We start from the raw sequence: 14,085 nt of genomic DNA, 5'->3' as shown, positions 1-14,085 counted from the left end.
CAGCAGAATAAATAATTAACACAGGCTGCATAAAAAACTAGGTAAATTTTCAACCTAAGTTCCCAGTCGTAAATTCATAGATTAAAGTTCACTTGTGGCCATGGATCTTTACCAATATTGATCAAGTAAAAAGATGAACTTAGTAACATGAGCAAATGGATACCTGATGTTGAAATGTGTGGTTGTCTAGATTGCACTTCTTAAAGAGATATATGATCATAGTTGTCTCAAGCAATGATAGAACAGTATTATTTAAAATAGAATCATATTATTTAAAATTCCTAAAATAATATTTGCCATTTAGAGAGTTCGTACTTTGTAGCAGATGGTGAGATAAGCACTGTAATATATCAACATTCATTTTTGAGAAATATTTAGAATGTCCACAATATGGCAGGATATGTAACAGCTTTGAGGTAGTTAGTAGTAAAAAAAAAAAAAATGGAATAAAATTCCTGCCCTCATGGAGTTCACATGCTAATGAGTTTTAATTTAAAATACAAAATAGGAAAAAACAGCGGATAGGAGGCAGGATTAACTTGCAGCTCCCACTTGGATGGACAGACCAGGATGTGGAGACTAGCATCATGAATTTTGGATCCAAGAACTACTGCAGGGTTATACCAGGAAAGCCAAGAGAATCCACAGATCCTTTGAAAGACATGGATTGCTCCTGCATGACGCAGGAGACAGCCTACATACTTTGAATGCCCAAACAGTGAAAGGGGGATTGTCCACCCCTGAACACACACCCTTGGGGAACCTGAAGGTCTAGATTACAAGAGAAGAATTTGACCTTACCTGGAGCAGAGACAATTTAGAGAACTGAGTGAAATATAGGAGTAGAGGAAGCAGGGGGAAAAGCCCTGGCTCTCTGGGTCCCCAGAGAAACCATTTCTGACTTGTCTAACAGGGAACCTGGAAAGGGCTGTCAGAGGAACTGGGAAAAGATCACAGGGAGAAGGAAACCACCAGGTGAACTTTGTAACAATTTCAACTGCACAGAAACTTCCAGGCCAGCACTCAGGAAAGGGTGTGAATCTGGTGTGCAGAGCCAAGAGGTGGGGAGGCACAAAAGCCTGTCTTGCGTTCTCAGTTGAGAGGCTGGTAGCCTGGAGCAAGTTCTCAACCCTATTCACCCACTGCATGGAAACAAACTCATTGCTGTTGGTGGGAACATGGTAGAAGTGAGACTTGCTTGCTGGGTTGTGTAGGAGTTGGGTAAGGTCTGTAACTGCCAGCTTTACCCCAGTTCCTGGACACCCTTCATGACACAGCAGAGGCAGCCATAATCCTCCTGGGAAGGTAACTCCATGGACCTTGGAATCACATCCTCTTTCCCCACAGCAGCTGCAACAAGCCCCACCGAAGGAGAGTCTGAGCTCAGACATGCCTAACCCTGCCTCCACCTGATGGTCCTCCCATAACCATTCTGGTAGCTGAAGACAAAGGTCATATTCTCTTGTAAGTTCTAGGCCCCACTTACCTCCTGATCCTCCCCTATGCTACCACAGCTGATGCTCTCTTGAAAGCGCTACCTTCTGGCAGGAGACCAACCAGCCGAAAACTAGTGCATTAAACAAGTACAACTAAGGACCCTCACAGAGTTCATTTCACTCCTCTGCCAACTCTATTAAGACAGGTGCTGGTATCCATGGCTGAGAGATCTGAAGACAGTTTACATCAAAGGACTCTGTGCAGACAACCCGCAGTACTAGCCCAGAGCCTAGTATCCCTATTGGATGGCTAGATTCAAAGAGAAATAAATGTGAGCAAGAGGGCCTGGCAGCACGGAGAGGATCCTGCATTGCTGTAGTTACCAGCAGGGGGCGTGCTGTCACTACACTATGAATAGTATGAGGTGGGATTTGAACCCATCCATGCTCCAAAGGAAGAGACACCTTTCCCTAATTCACACTGCCATTCTCCCTCCTTCTCATCCAACGCTGCCTCGTCCTCAAGCCCACATGTTATTATATAGAACGAAATTAGGCATGGCTATCAAGTTAAAGCATTGTCAATGATGCTCTGATTAAAAAAACCAGCACAGCCTAACAGCGCTTCATGCCCTCATTTCACCCTCAGAGGCAGACAAGAGGACAGTGAAGGACTCACGCGTCTCCCATGCTGTCTGAAAAGGACTCCTATTTCCTCTGGTGAACAAAAGTGACAACAAAAGTAGCTTTTTATTTGTAGAGCACACGACTTTTTCAAAATACACAGCTAAAATGGTCCCTGCTTTAAGTGGTTTTGGGACTGTTTCAGCTGCGTATTCTGAAAAACTTGTCTAGCACTTAAAGTACAGACAGTTTTAACTCTGTATTTTCAAAAGTTGTCTCTCAGTGCAATAGCTAATGAAGTCAAAATGAGTGATCTGTGTCCACTTGAGTTGAGCATTTTTTTAGTAATAAAGGATTCACTTATATTTGAATTCTTTAGAATGGATTCTCATTCTTATCAATCAACTGTCAATTTTTTCTGTTAATTCCTAGCAGAGGTAACAGAGTTAACACAAAACCATAGGTGCATTAAACTCCAGGTTGACAAGTATACTCTACAAATCAAGCACTAAGCTGGAAAAGGGAACGTGTCTGAGTGGGCCTTAAGGCCAACAGAAATCCCTGTGCAGAAATCGAGAAACAGAGACAGAACATCACCTGTGTAAGGCTTGTCACTTGAAAGTGAGTGGCTGACTGACTGGCAGAGGGCTGGAAATCAAATCCAAATCTTGGGACCTCTCATTTCAGAGGGTGCACTTTTCCAGCTCAGTGCCGGGTATGTTGAGTAAACTTGTCAATCTGGACTGTAATGCACCCATGGTTTTGGATTAACTCTGTTACCTCTGCTAGAAATCAACACAGAAAATTGACAGTTAATTGACAAGAATGAGAATCAGTTCTAAAGAGTAACTGAATCCTTTATTACTAAAGGAATGCCCAACTCAAGTGGACACATATCACTCATTTTGACTTCATTAGCTATGGCACTTAGAGACAAAATTTTGAAAATACACATCTAAAACGGTCCGTGCTTTAAGTGCTAGGCAAGTTTTTCTGAATACACAGCAAAAATCGTCCCTGCTTTAAGTGCTAGAACACTTAATTCAGGGACCGTTTTAGCTGTGTATTTTGAAAAATTTGTTCTCTACAAATAAAAAGCTACTTTTCTTGTTACTTTTGGTCCCCAGGGAAATGGGAGTACTTTTCAGACAGCGTGGAGACACGTGAGTCCTTTGCAGTCCACTTGTCTGCATCTGAGGGTGAAATGAGTGTGTGAAGCACTTTCGGCGGTGGCCAGGCACCAAGCTAGGCTTGTTGCAAGACAGAGCTTCTCCTGTTTGTGTCGTCCCAGTTACTATGAGCCATGTCTGAAAGCATTAACCACATTTCATGCGCAAGCATGTTCTCTGTTTCACTGTGCTGTTGTTTTTAATGACAGCATCATTGACAATGCTTTAACCTGATAGCCATGACTAATTTGCATCTACCTAATAACGTGTTGGCCTGATTGGGAGGCAGCGTTGGATGAGAAGGAGGGAGAATGGACCTGTGAATTAGGGAAAGTTGTCTCTTCCTTTTTAGCATAAACGGGTTCAAACTCCACCTCATAGTATTAAGTATTTGGCTGGACACTACGAGTTGTTTGTGAAACCAGTGCGTGTGTGTTTGTGTGTGTGTGTGTGTTTGTGTGATGTGTGTGTGTGTTTGTATGTATGTGTTTCTGTCTCCAAACCTGAGCAGCAAATCTTCCTTCCTGTGTAGCATGTTACTCAGAACTTTGGATAACCCCCAGCTCTCCCAAAAACACAATACATGTATGTTTAAAGAAATTTATCTTGATGATTGATTAGAGGGTGATGATTGAAACCAGCTCATTTCCCATTTACCCCTGAGGCCAGCTCACCTTTGCTGCAGAGGGTTATTGACTCTTTCTTTGCAGCAGGAACTCCTAAGTTAATCGAGCCTTTTCAAGAGTTTCAGGTAGAAAGGCAAGGTACTTCAGGTTAGACCCAACGTTAAGATTTCAACCAGACAAATTGTCATTAGAGACAAAGGGCAAAAGACTCTTCCAATGGAATCTAATGTCTTTTAGTGTTGACTTCATTCCTGTAAAGCTCTTGTTAAGCCATTTAACAGTAAAATTGGGCCTGGGGGAAGCACTTTACCCTCTGAAATTAGAGGTCCAAAAATTTGGATTTTATTTCCAGCCCTCTGCCTGTCAGTTAGCCACTCAGTTTCAAATGACAAGCCTTAGGCGAGTGACTTTCTGTCTCTGTTTCTCGATTTCTGCACAGGGATTTCTGTGGGACATAAGGCTACAGGGAAATACAGCTACTTCATGAAATATTTTGGCATTTTCTTAAATAGTCAAATATACACTTACCATTTGATTAAGCCATTCTACACCAAAGTTCTGAAAGAAAATACTCTTTCTGAAATGGCCCTCCTTTAACCTTATAAAAAACAGGAAATTACTTGGTTTCATGAAGTCAGAGAAAGAGACACAGAGTCCATTTGTCCTTTTACAGATTGTAGGCATTGCTTCATTTTCAGTGTCATGATTCCTAACTCCCTATAACCCTATAACTTCAGAAATACCTGGCATCTCCCATGTCTGAAGTGTTCCAGGATTCTAAAAGATGAGTTAGCTTATTTCTCATTGGAATCCTTGCCTAGCTTCCACTTAGGCAGCACCTTTCTCTTTTCTGTAAAGTCAGCTATCACTTAGCAATTTTTCCTCTTCCAAAAGTTGATTAACTTCTCTTGCTCTGTCACTTAATGTGGTATTATATTTCTCTTATTGCTTAGCTGACACTTCAGCAATGTTTGGAGAGGGAGCAGACATAAAAAACTGTATTGTTACAGTGATGGAAAGTAAAACAGCAAAACGCTTTCATACATGTTGGTTATTAGACTTGGCTACTCCAAGTCTCCTGCCCCTTCTAAAATCTCTGAATGTCTCCCATGATTTAGCAACCAATGAGGTAATGTCTTGTGTAACAGGGGGGCTTCTAGGTCCCTGTTACACAAGACATTAGCACTTACCTCTGTTTATTTTGATTGAGTGGCATGTGTTCTGATTGATCTCTACATTTCTTCAGTAGTCAGCCTCTGGTTCTGATTGATCCTGTCCATAATATACTATGCTAAATAATTTTGATATCATTCTTGAATAAAAGAACTCTAACCCATATCATCTGAGGAGGAATTGAATGAAATGAACTATAAGGTTAAGAGAGCAGCGTTAGGAAGGATATTTTAATTATTTTAAAATACAGTAGGGCTTAGTGACATGTTCAAAAAAACCCATAGATTTAGATCTAAGGCAGAATTAATTTCAATATGAACATGAACCTTCTAAAGGTTAAATCTTATCAAAGTTCAAATGAGAAATATTATTTTTTTCCTAACCTTGGGAATAATAATGTAGCTACAATTATATCTATCTCTAATATGTTATATACAACATAATATATGATTTTAAAATATAACATATATTAGCATAGGAAAGTCTGAATAAGAGGCTGGGCATGGTGGCTTATGCCTGTGATCCCAGCACTTTGGGAAGCCGAGGTGGGTAGATTACTTTAGCCCATGATTTCGAGTGGGCAACATGGTGAATCCCCGTCTCTACTAAAATACAAAATAATAATAATAACAATTAGCTGGGTGTGGCAGCCTGCGCCTATAATCTGAGCTACTCAGGAGACTGAGGCACAAGAATTGCTTGAGCCTGGGAGGTGGAGGTTGCAGTGAGCCGAGATCATGCCACTGCACTCCAGCCTGGGTGAGAGTGAGACTATCTCTCAAACAACAACAACAAAAAAAAAAGGAAGAAAGAAAGAAAGAAAGAAAGAAAGAAAAGAAAGAAAGAAAGAAAGAAAGAAAGAAAGAAAGAAAGAAAGAAAGAAAGAAAGAAAGAAAGAAATGTAGGAAGAAGAAAACAGAAAACTCTGTCATTTTACAACTGAGAAATGATGATGATATATTATTTCCACGTAATTTTTTTCTTAGTAAAATAAATAAATTTGTCCTTTGAGGTTTTCCTGTCTTATGTATGTGACATTTGAGACCTTATTTAAAATATCTACATTATAATGATTTCAGATCCCATCCTTTAGATCACAGGAGGCAGTCCATTCTTTTATCCAAGAAAATTCTGGAAACCACTAAAATGTATGTATGTATACAATATGCAAATTGACCTATTGGCTGTATTTGAGAATTGTTTTGTTGGATTGTATTCTGCTTTTGTTTTTAATCTGTGGAATTCTTAGAGTACTTCACTAAATCCATTGGTTTCTCTGGGTTATACTCTTCCTCCATCAGTTTACTTACAGGATGATTATAAACCCCTCATTTAATTTTCTCAAATTATATTTTAGGTGAGGCTATGCTGTGTCACAGAACTTGAGTAAATGCAGATACATAGAGCACAGTAGAGGAAGTATATTGCACTGCTATTAGAAATAGTTTCTCTTAGTGTGTAGATACTAAACAAACCAGAGAGTTCATGCCTTCCTCATGATAGGTTGCTGCTTAGTCAGGGACAACTCAGCTCCATCAGCAAGTAACTTCTGCCATCTAGTACCACATATACCAGGAGACAACCTTCCTTGATGCCAGAAAGAATAGCAGGCCCCCTCCCCTGTTGCTCAAGGAAGTCTTGCTTATTTAATGATCTTGTATGTTTGACAGTGATAGTAGCCATTCCTTCATAAAAACCCCATAACCCACCTACAATGATGTGGTTAGGCTTCCCTGACCCAAGAAGCACATTCACGACAGTTGCTGTACATTTCTAAAAGATAAGACTATTTAGTCTTAACTTCATATGTAATATCAACATATGACTAAATATAGTTCATGCTATGTTTAGTTTGGACTAAACATATTTATGTGGGGATGGGGGAAGAGGATTTAACTTTCCAAAGGTAAGTGATTCTAAAAGTAAATAAACTCAATTTACATTCACATACAGGATATATAATATTTCACCCTGCAGCTTCTGCACTGAAATTGTTGAGATTCCATAGTTTTTCAAACTCAAGAGTTGTATACTTGTTTTATATTTGTGTAACTAAAGAATCTAGTTCTGTGAGGTTTTTTTTCTAAAACAGTCTGTTACAGATGTAAATTAAAGTTGTTTCCAAGGGAAAGAAAGTGGCTAGAAATGTGTTATTTTTTCCTTTTTTTTTTAAAAAAAAAATCTTTATTGAGTTATAATTCATTTATTACGCAATTAATTCATTTAAAGCATACAGTAATAGCTTCTAGAATATTAATAGATGTGTACAACTATCACTACAGTCAACTGTAGTTTTCATCATGTCAAAAAAATTTCCATTCCCTTTATTTGTACACTCCCATTGCCCAATGCCCCCATCCCTAAGCAATCCCTGATATATTCTCTGTCTCTGTAGAATTGCCTATGCTAAACATTTCAGTAAAAATATTGTATAGTGATGTATATTAGTTTATTCTCACATCTCTATAAAGAACTTCCCAAGGCTGGGTAATTTATAAAGGAAAGTTTTAATTGATTCACAGTTCTACATGGCTGGGGAGGCCTCAGGAAACTTAGAATCATGGTTGAAGGGGAAGCAAACACGTGCTTCTTCACATGATAGCAGGAAAAAGACTTGTCAAGCAAAAGGTGAAAAAACTCCTTTAAAAATCTTCAGATTTCATGAGAATTCACTCACTATCACTAGAACAGCATGAGGGTAACCATCCCCATGATTAAATTGTCTCCGCCAGATCCCTCCCACCACACATAGGGATTATAAGAACTACAATTTAAAATGAGATTTGGGTGGGGAAATAGCCAAACCGTATCACAATGTAAGGTCTACTTGAGTGACTCCATTCACTTGACATTTTGTTTTCAAGGTTAAATAATTTTGTGGTGTGTATCACTACTTTTTTATGGCTGATAACCATTGTATGGCTACCACATTTTAAAATTCATCAAGTTGACATATGGATTGTTTCCACCTTTTGACTACTGTTAGTAATATTGCTATATCAATGTATGTCCAAATATTTGTGTGATCACAGATTTTTATTCTTTTGGGTACATAAGTATGAGTGAAATTTCTGGGTCATATGTAAGTGGTAACATAAGTTTCATTTTTCTTAAAAGTAAAATTATGATATGTACTTTGGTGCAAATTTTATACATATGGATATATACACACATGTATCTCACATAAGATATATGCTATTTATAGTTAAAGAGAAAAGAGAGGAAAGGATAGAGATAAAAAGCACTGATAAGCCTACCATTTTGTGAAACACACTTTTGGCTCTTTGGTGTACATATCAATAATACATCCAAGTTTCTGTCATAATGTAGATAGTTTTAGATGCTTCCTTTGATGCTTAACGTGATTGTGGACAATTGGATTCATTATTACATCATACGAATGTATCATAACTTATTTCACCAATTTCCTATTACTGGACATTGTGGTCATTTCAAAACCTGGTATTATTAATACTTATTTTAATATATAGAGTTGGTGAATACATTTTGGTCCTTGGAATAAATTCTCAAGGGTGGGATTGGTGGATCAAAGATCAATATATTGCTACATACTCCTTATTGGAATCACATAATTTTAAGGTCGAGTAAAATGAGTTTTTATAAAACTTGTATGAGAAAACATATGAAAGGGCACTATCTAAACCAGCGTAGTTCTCATTTAATTATTTGAGCAATTCTAGTTGTGGGGAGAGAGTGGTACTGTGATAGAAATAAAAAAAAAAAAAAAAAGGAAAAGAAACGACGTGAAGCACCAAAGAGAAATGCTGAATAATGGGAAGCAGACAGATGTTCAATGCTGATAGTTTGACTCAAAGAAGGATAGAAACTAAATGGCAAGAGAGATGAAGTGGAGTTGGCTGTAGTAATCTTTTTCTAATCTTGGTTTTCTAACAAAACATCCCTGCTATTTTTAATATAAGCCACATTTACTTGAGTACATGTGAACACAAAAACATATAGCAACTGTTCTTTAGCAAATGATGGTGGCTCTGTTGGGTTGTCCACAGAGAAAATATGTCTACCCTTTCAGTTTATGGAGAAAATACAGCTAAACCTTACCCTAATGCACCAAGTTAGTTGGAAAGGAAGTCAAACAAAAAGTAACAAAGCCTTTATGTATTTATTTATTTTTGGCGAAGATGTGTGTGACACAAGAGAAAATGCTCATACAAAAGACAGTAATTTAAAAACCAGTAAGCATTGCTTCAAGTCTTTTTGAAGAAGCAAAACCTAAAATACGATCTAGATCTTAGACCTATGTTATTATAGATCTATGTTCTCCTTAGATCTCAAAACTATTGCCATATTTCTTAAAGATCTGAAGAAGCTGGTTCAGCAGAAGAAATATAACAAAAACATTAAAGTTCGTCAATGTTTTGTTTTGAAAGCGGGTAGCCTTCACAACTTTTATTTGCATCATCTATGTTTGTCTCACATGTGAATTCATATATTCAATGACATTTTTATTGTTTACTTTTTCTTAACTCCTATGTTATAAAAACTGAAATTTATTAGACATGGCTTTTCCACACCTTTTTTTTTAAGAAATATAATTTCTGTGTTTGAAGAAGTCTGTGTTGGAGAAGACTTCCCAGAGGCAGGATGGACATAAGTTGGTTTTAAGGATGCATTTGCTTCCCTAGCCTAAAAATCAAACAATACATGAAGTAAACCAAAGTTCCGTTCTCAGATTTGGAACACAGCACTTCTGGGACTGTTTCTTGGCAGCCTCTATAAATACATATAAGCTCACATTACAGTGTGATGTAGCAGGAAATTCTAGAAGTCAGTGGTCAGAATTAAGAGAAAGAGCCAGATGCAGTGTCATGAGCCTGTAGTCCCAGCTACACAGGAAGCTTGAGGCGGGAGTATGGCTTTAGCCATGGAAGTTTGAGGCAAGCCTGATAATTTGAGGCAATCCTGGACAATACAGAGAGACCCTATCTCTTAAAAAAAAATGAAATGAAACGAGAAGAGGATCGGATGTAGCTGAATATTGAGAAAGTGCAGAATGCAAAGAGCCTGAAAGGGGAGATATATTACATAGGCAAGTGACTCGAGGCATTTTCTGATTGGTCTTCTCCATGCTCCTTGCCCAGCAATCTCCATGGCATTCACCTGAAAGCTACCATGTCAGTGAGTAGTTATCGGTGAAGGGCGTTCTGGGGGTCTTGGGGAACATGGCTAAATGGGCCTATGACCTTCCCCCAATTCATGTCACTTCTCCTAAATCCATTTTCTGTGTTTGGTACCACTTATATTACTTCTTCACTAAGTGTCTACATTCATAAAGTTCCTACCATAAAAATAGGAATCTGTTTTCTTTAGAAGATCACAGATTCTCAAGGAACAAAACAATGTAACAGTGATTAAAAGGTTCATATTCAAAAGGCAGTTACTGGCTATTTCTTTTCTCAGCTAAATATAATGTTCACTTATATTGACTTTTAAGTAGCAAAGAGCAGGGATCCTTAACATCAATCTCAGTGTCTAATCCCTAAATTAAAAGTATTTAACCAGATTGTCAATAAAATTAGTTTTAGCTGTAAATTCTGATGATCTTGTGTGATTTCCTAAAACAAGCACAGGATTATTCAAGTATTGGACTCTGATAAAAAATGTGCAATGGCTTCCAATTGCCCTGGGTTTTAGACTGGCATTTAAATCTATTTGACTGATTTGCCCTCAGTCTTTTCTCCTAGCTTGCTTCCTACCATTTCTCAATACAAATCCTCCACTGACTCGGTCAGTCTCCTAGTTATACCACAAATATAATTTGTTTTCTTCTCTTTTCATCCTGTGTGCTTTCTCCTTCCTGTAGTGCTGATTTTCTTATCCAAATACTACAGAGTATTTTTATTCTAGAACCACATTAATCTCTTCTTTGCTCTTTGGGAAGACTGGAACTTTGGAGTGACAGGATCTTTAGTAGCTTAGCCACTTTGGACCAGTTATTTACAACTTCTGTAGGCTTAAATTTCTTCATTTGAAAAAAGGGGCTCATAAAAGTACCTGGCTCATAAAGGTTTTGTGAGGTTGCCTCGAAAGCACTTAACTTGTTGGCACAGAGTAAACATTCAGTGGATGATGATGTTGAGAAAGATGATGAACCTTGGCTTATATAATTGTGTATTTGGTCTTTGTCAGAATAGACATGTCTTATGTTTTAATTTATATCAGTGTGAAAGAGCTGGGGGTCTCACTGTATTGTTAATTTTTTCTTCCTATACAGCAGTGTGTGATTTTTTTAAAAAAAGTTCCAAATGTCCCCTTCCACCTGTGTGAGAAAAATAAGCTAATCTCTGTGAGAAAAAAGTCTCTCAGTGTTTGAGAGAAAGCAGCCAATTTCAGAACTACAACTTCTCTGGCTGTCTCCTTAGCTGTGCTTTATTTCTCAGAGTTTTTAGTCCATTCCACTTTCTCTTCAATGCTCCCTGGCTCACAGTAGTAAACTGAGGCATGATTTATTAAAGTAAAATGAAATAATTATATCATGCTTCTTACCTGCAAGCGCACGAGTTTTGATGTCTTTCAAGAGGAATATATTTGATGGGCAGGTGGTTGGTAATCATCCTACTCTGCCTCATTGGGTGACATTTAAATAATCACACTCAAATCTGCAGTAACTACAGAGAAGCATTTCAAGTGAATTATTGAGTTTTACTTCAAACTGCAGTTTAATGATTAGGCATACAGATAAATAAGGGAATATTTTCATGACATCCATGCTATTGAATGCAGTGAACATCGAGAATGCAACTTGATTTCTAAAACTTACTACAGTTACCAGTGAACAAAAAGAATACATCCGAATGGGGAAATTTTCAATTCTTTTCCAGGTTCAGGTTGTCTGGCAGCTGATTTTTAGAGATGCCTAGGACACTGAAATAACCGATGATTCATAGGCAAATTCTTTTCTGACTTGGTAATTATGTCCACAAAAATTATAGAGTTAAAAAAAAATCAACGCGGACAACTAGAATATTTTCCCTGAAGACTTCTCAGTAGAATGGGGCAGACATTTTTTTTTAGTAATTATTTTTGTGGGTTCTATTAATATTCACCATGTTAAAAATTAATACTGAGAAATGCTTAAAATATGTATACAGTTATCTTAATATATTTTATATTTTGTTTCTATGAAAAATAATTTTATTTTTCAGTAACAATGATGAGTAATATTTTTATTGTGTAAATGTAAGGTGTACAACATGTTTCCGTATACATCTGCATGGTGAAGTGCTTATAACAGTCAAATACTTTAATAAATTACTACATTATCTTCCATAGTCACCTTTCCTTCTGATATGTATGTGTGTGTGCGTGTGTGGTAAGAGTATCTAAAATTTATTGTTTTAACAAATTTCCAGTGTATAAAATGCAATATCATCGACTATGGTGCTTATGCTGTATGCTAGTTCTCTACACGTATTCATCCTGTGTAAATAAAAAATTCCTACCCTTTGGCCTACATCTCCCATTTCTCCTGTACCTTTCCCAACTACCATTCTACTCTGCTGCTTTGTGTTTATTATTATGTTTTTAAGATTCCACATATAAGTGAGTTCATGTAGTATTTGTCTTCCCATATCTAGCTTATTTTACTGAACATAATTTACCCATGTTGCTGAAAATGGCAGGATCTCCTTTTGTAAGGCCAGATAGCATTCTGTTGTATATGTATACCATGATTTCTTTATCCATTCCTCTGTCAGTAGATGCTCAGGTCGTTTCCCCACCTTGGCTATTGAGAATAATTCTGCAATAAGCATGGACACACAGATATCATTATAAGGTGGTGATTTCATTTCCTTTGGGGATATATCCAGAAGAGGGATTATTATGGTAATTCTACATGAATTACTATATGGTAGTTGTATGTTGAATTTCTTTTAGAAAGCTCTGTGAAGTTTTCCAAAGTGGCCACCTAAATCTGCATTCCTACCAACAGTTTACAAGTGTTTCCTTTTCTCTACACCCTCAGCACCACTTATCTCTTGTCTTTTTCATAATAAGCATCCCAACAGATGTTAGGGGATAAATCATTTTGTTTTTGATTTGTATTTCCCTGATGACTAGTGATGTTGAGCACCTTTTTATATACTTCTTAGCCATTTTTATGTCTTCTCTGGAGATAAGTCTGTTCAAGTCCTTTACCTATTTTTTAATCAGGTTATTATTTTGTTTTGCTATTGGGTTGTTTGAATTCCTTACATATTTTAGGTATTAACCTTTTAAGAGAGACTATGGTTGGTAAGTCTATTCTCCCAGTATTTAAGTTGTTTCTTTAGCCTCTTTACCATTGTTTCATGATAAAAACAGTGTTGAGACAGGGATAAATCCAACTTGGTCATTATGTGTAATTTCTTTGATGTGCTCTTGAGTTCATTTTGTTGGTGTTCTCTTGATTGTTTTTCCATCTGTGTTCATCTTAGTGGCCTGTAGTTTTCTAATTGTGTCTGGCTTTGACATAGGAATGATGCTGGCCCCAAAAATGGGTTTGACAGTATTCCCTCTAGTTCTAAGCTTTAGAAAAGTTTAAGAAGAATTTGAGATACGTTCCATGAATATCTAGTTCATTGAGCATTTTAAACCTGAAGGGGTGTTAAATATTATCCAAGGCTTTTTCTGCATACGTTGAGATACTCATGTGGTTTTTCTCCTTGGTTCTGTTTATATGGTATGTTTATTGATTTGCATATGTTGAACCAGCCTTGCATCCCAAGGATGAAGCCAACTTGATCATGGTGAATAAGCTTTTTGATGTGCTGCTGGATTCAGTTTGCCAATATTTTATTGAGGTTTTTCACATTGATGTTCATCAGGGGTATTGTCCTGAAGTTTTGTATTTTTTGTTCTGTGTCTGCCACGTTTTGGTATGAGGATGATGTTGGCCTCATAGAATGAGTTAAAAAGAAGACTCTCCTTTTCAGTTGTTCGGAGTAGTTTCAGAAGGAATGGTACAGGCTCCTCTTTGTACCTCTGGTAGAATTGGTCTGTCAGTCTGTCTGGTCCTGGGTTTTTTTTTTTTTTTTT

The sequence above is a fragment of the Cebus imitator genome, unplaced genomic scaffold, assembly GCF_001604975.1.
Source record: "Cebus imitator isolate Cc_AM_T3 unplaced genomic scaffold, Cebus_imitator-1.0 Scaffold1009, whole genome shotgun sequence".
NCBI classification, from domain to species: domain Eukaryota; kingdom Metazoa; phylum Chordata; class Mammalia; order Primates; family Cebidae; genus Cebus; species Cebus imitator.
This window is presented reverse-complemented; position numbering follows the sequence as displayed.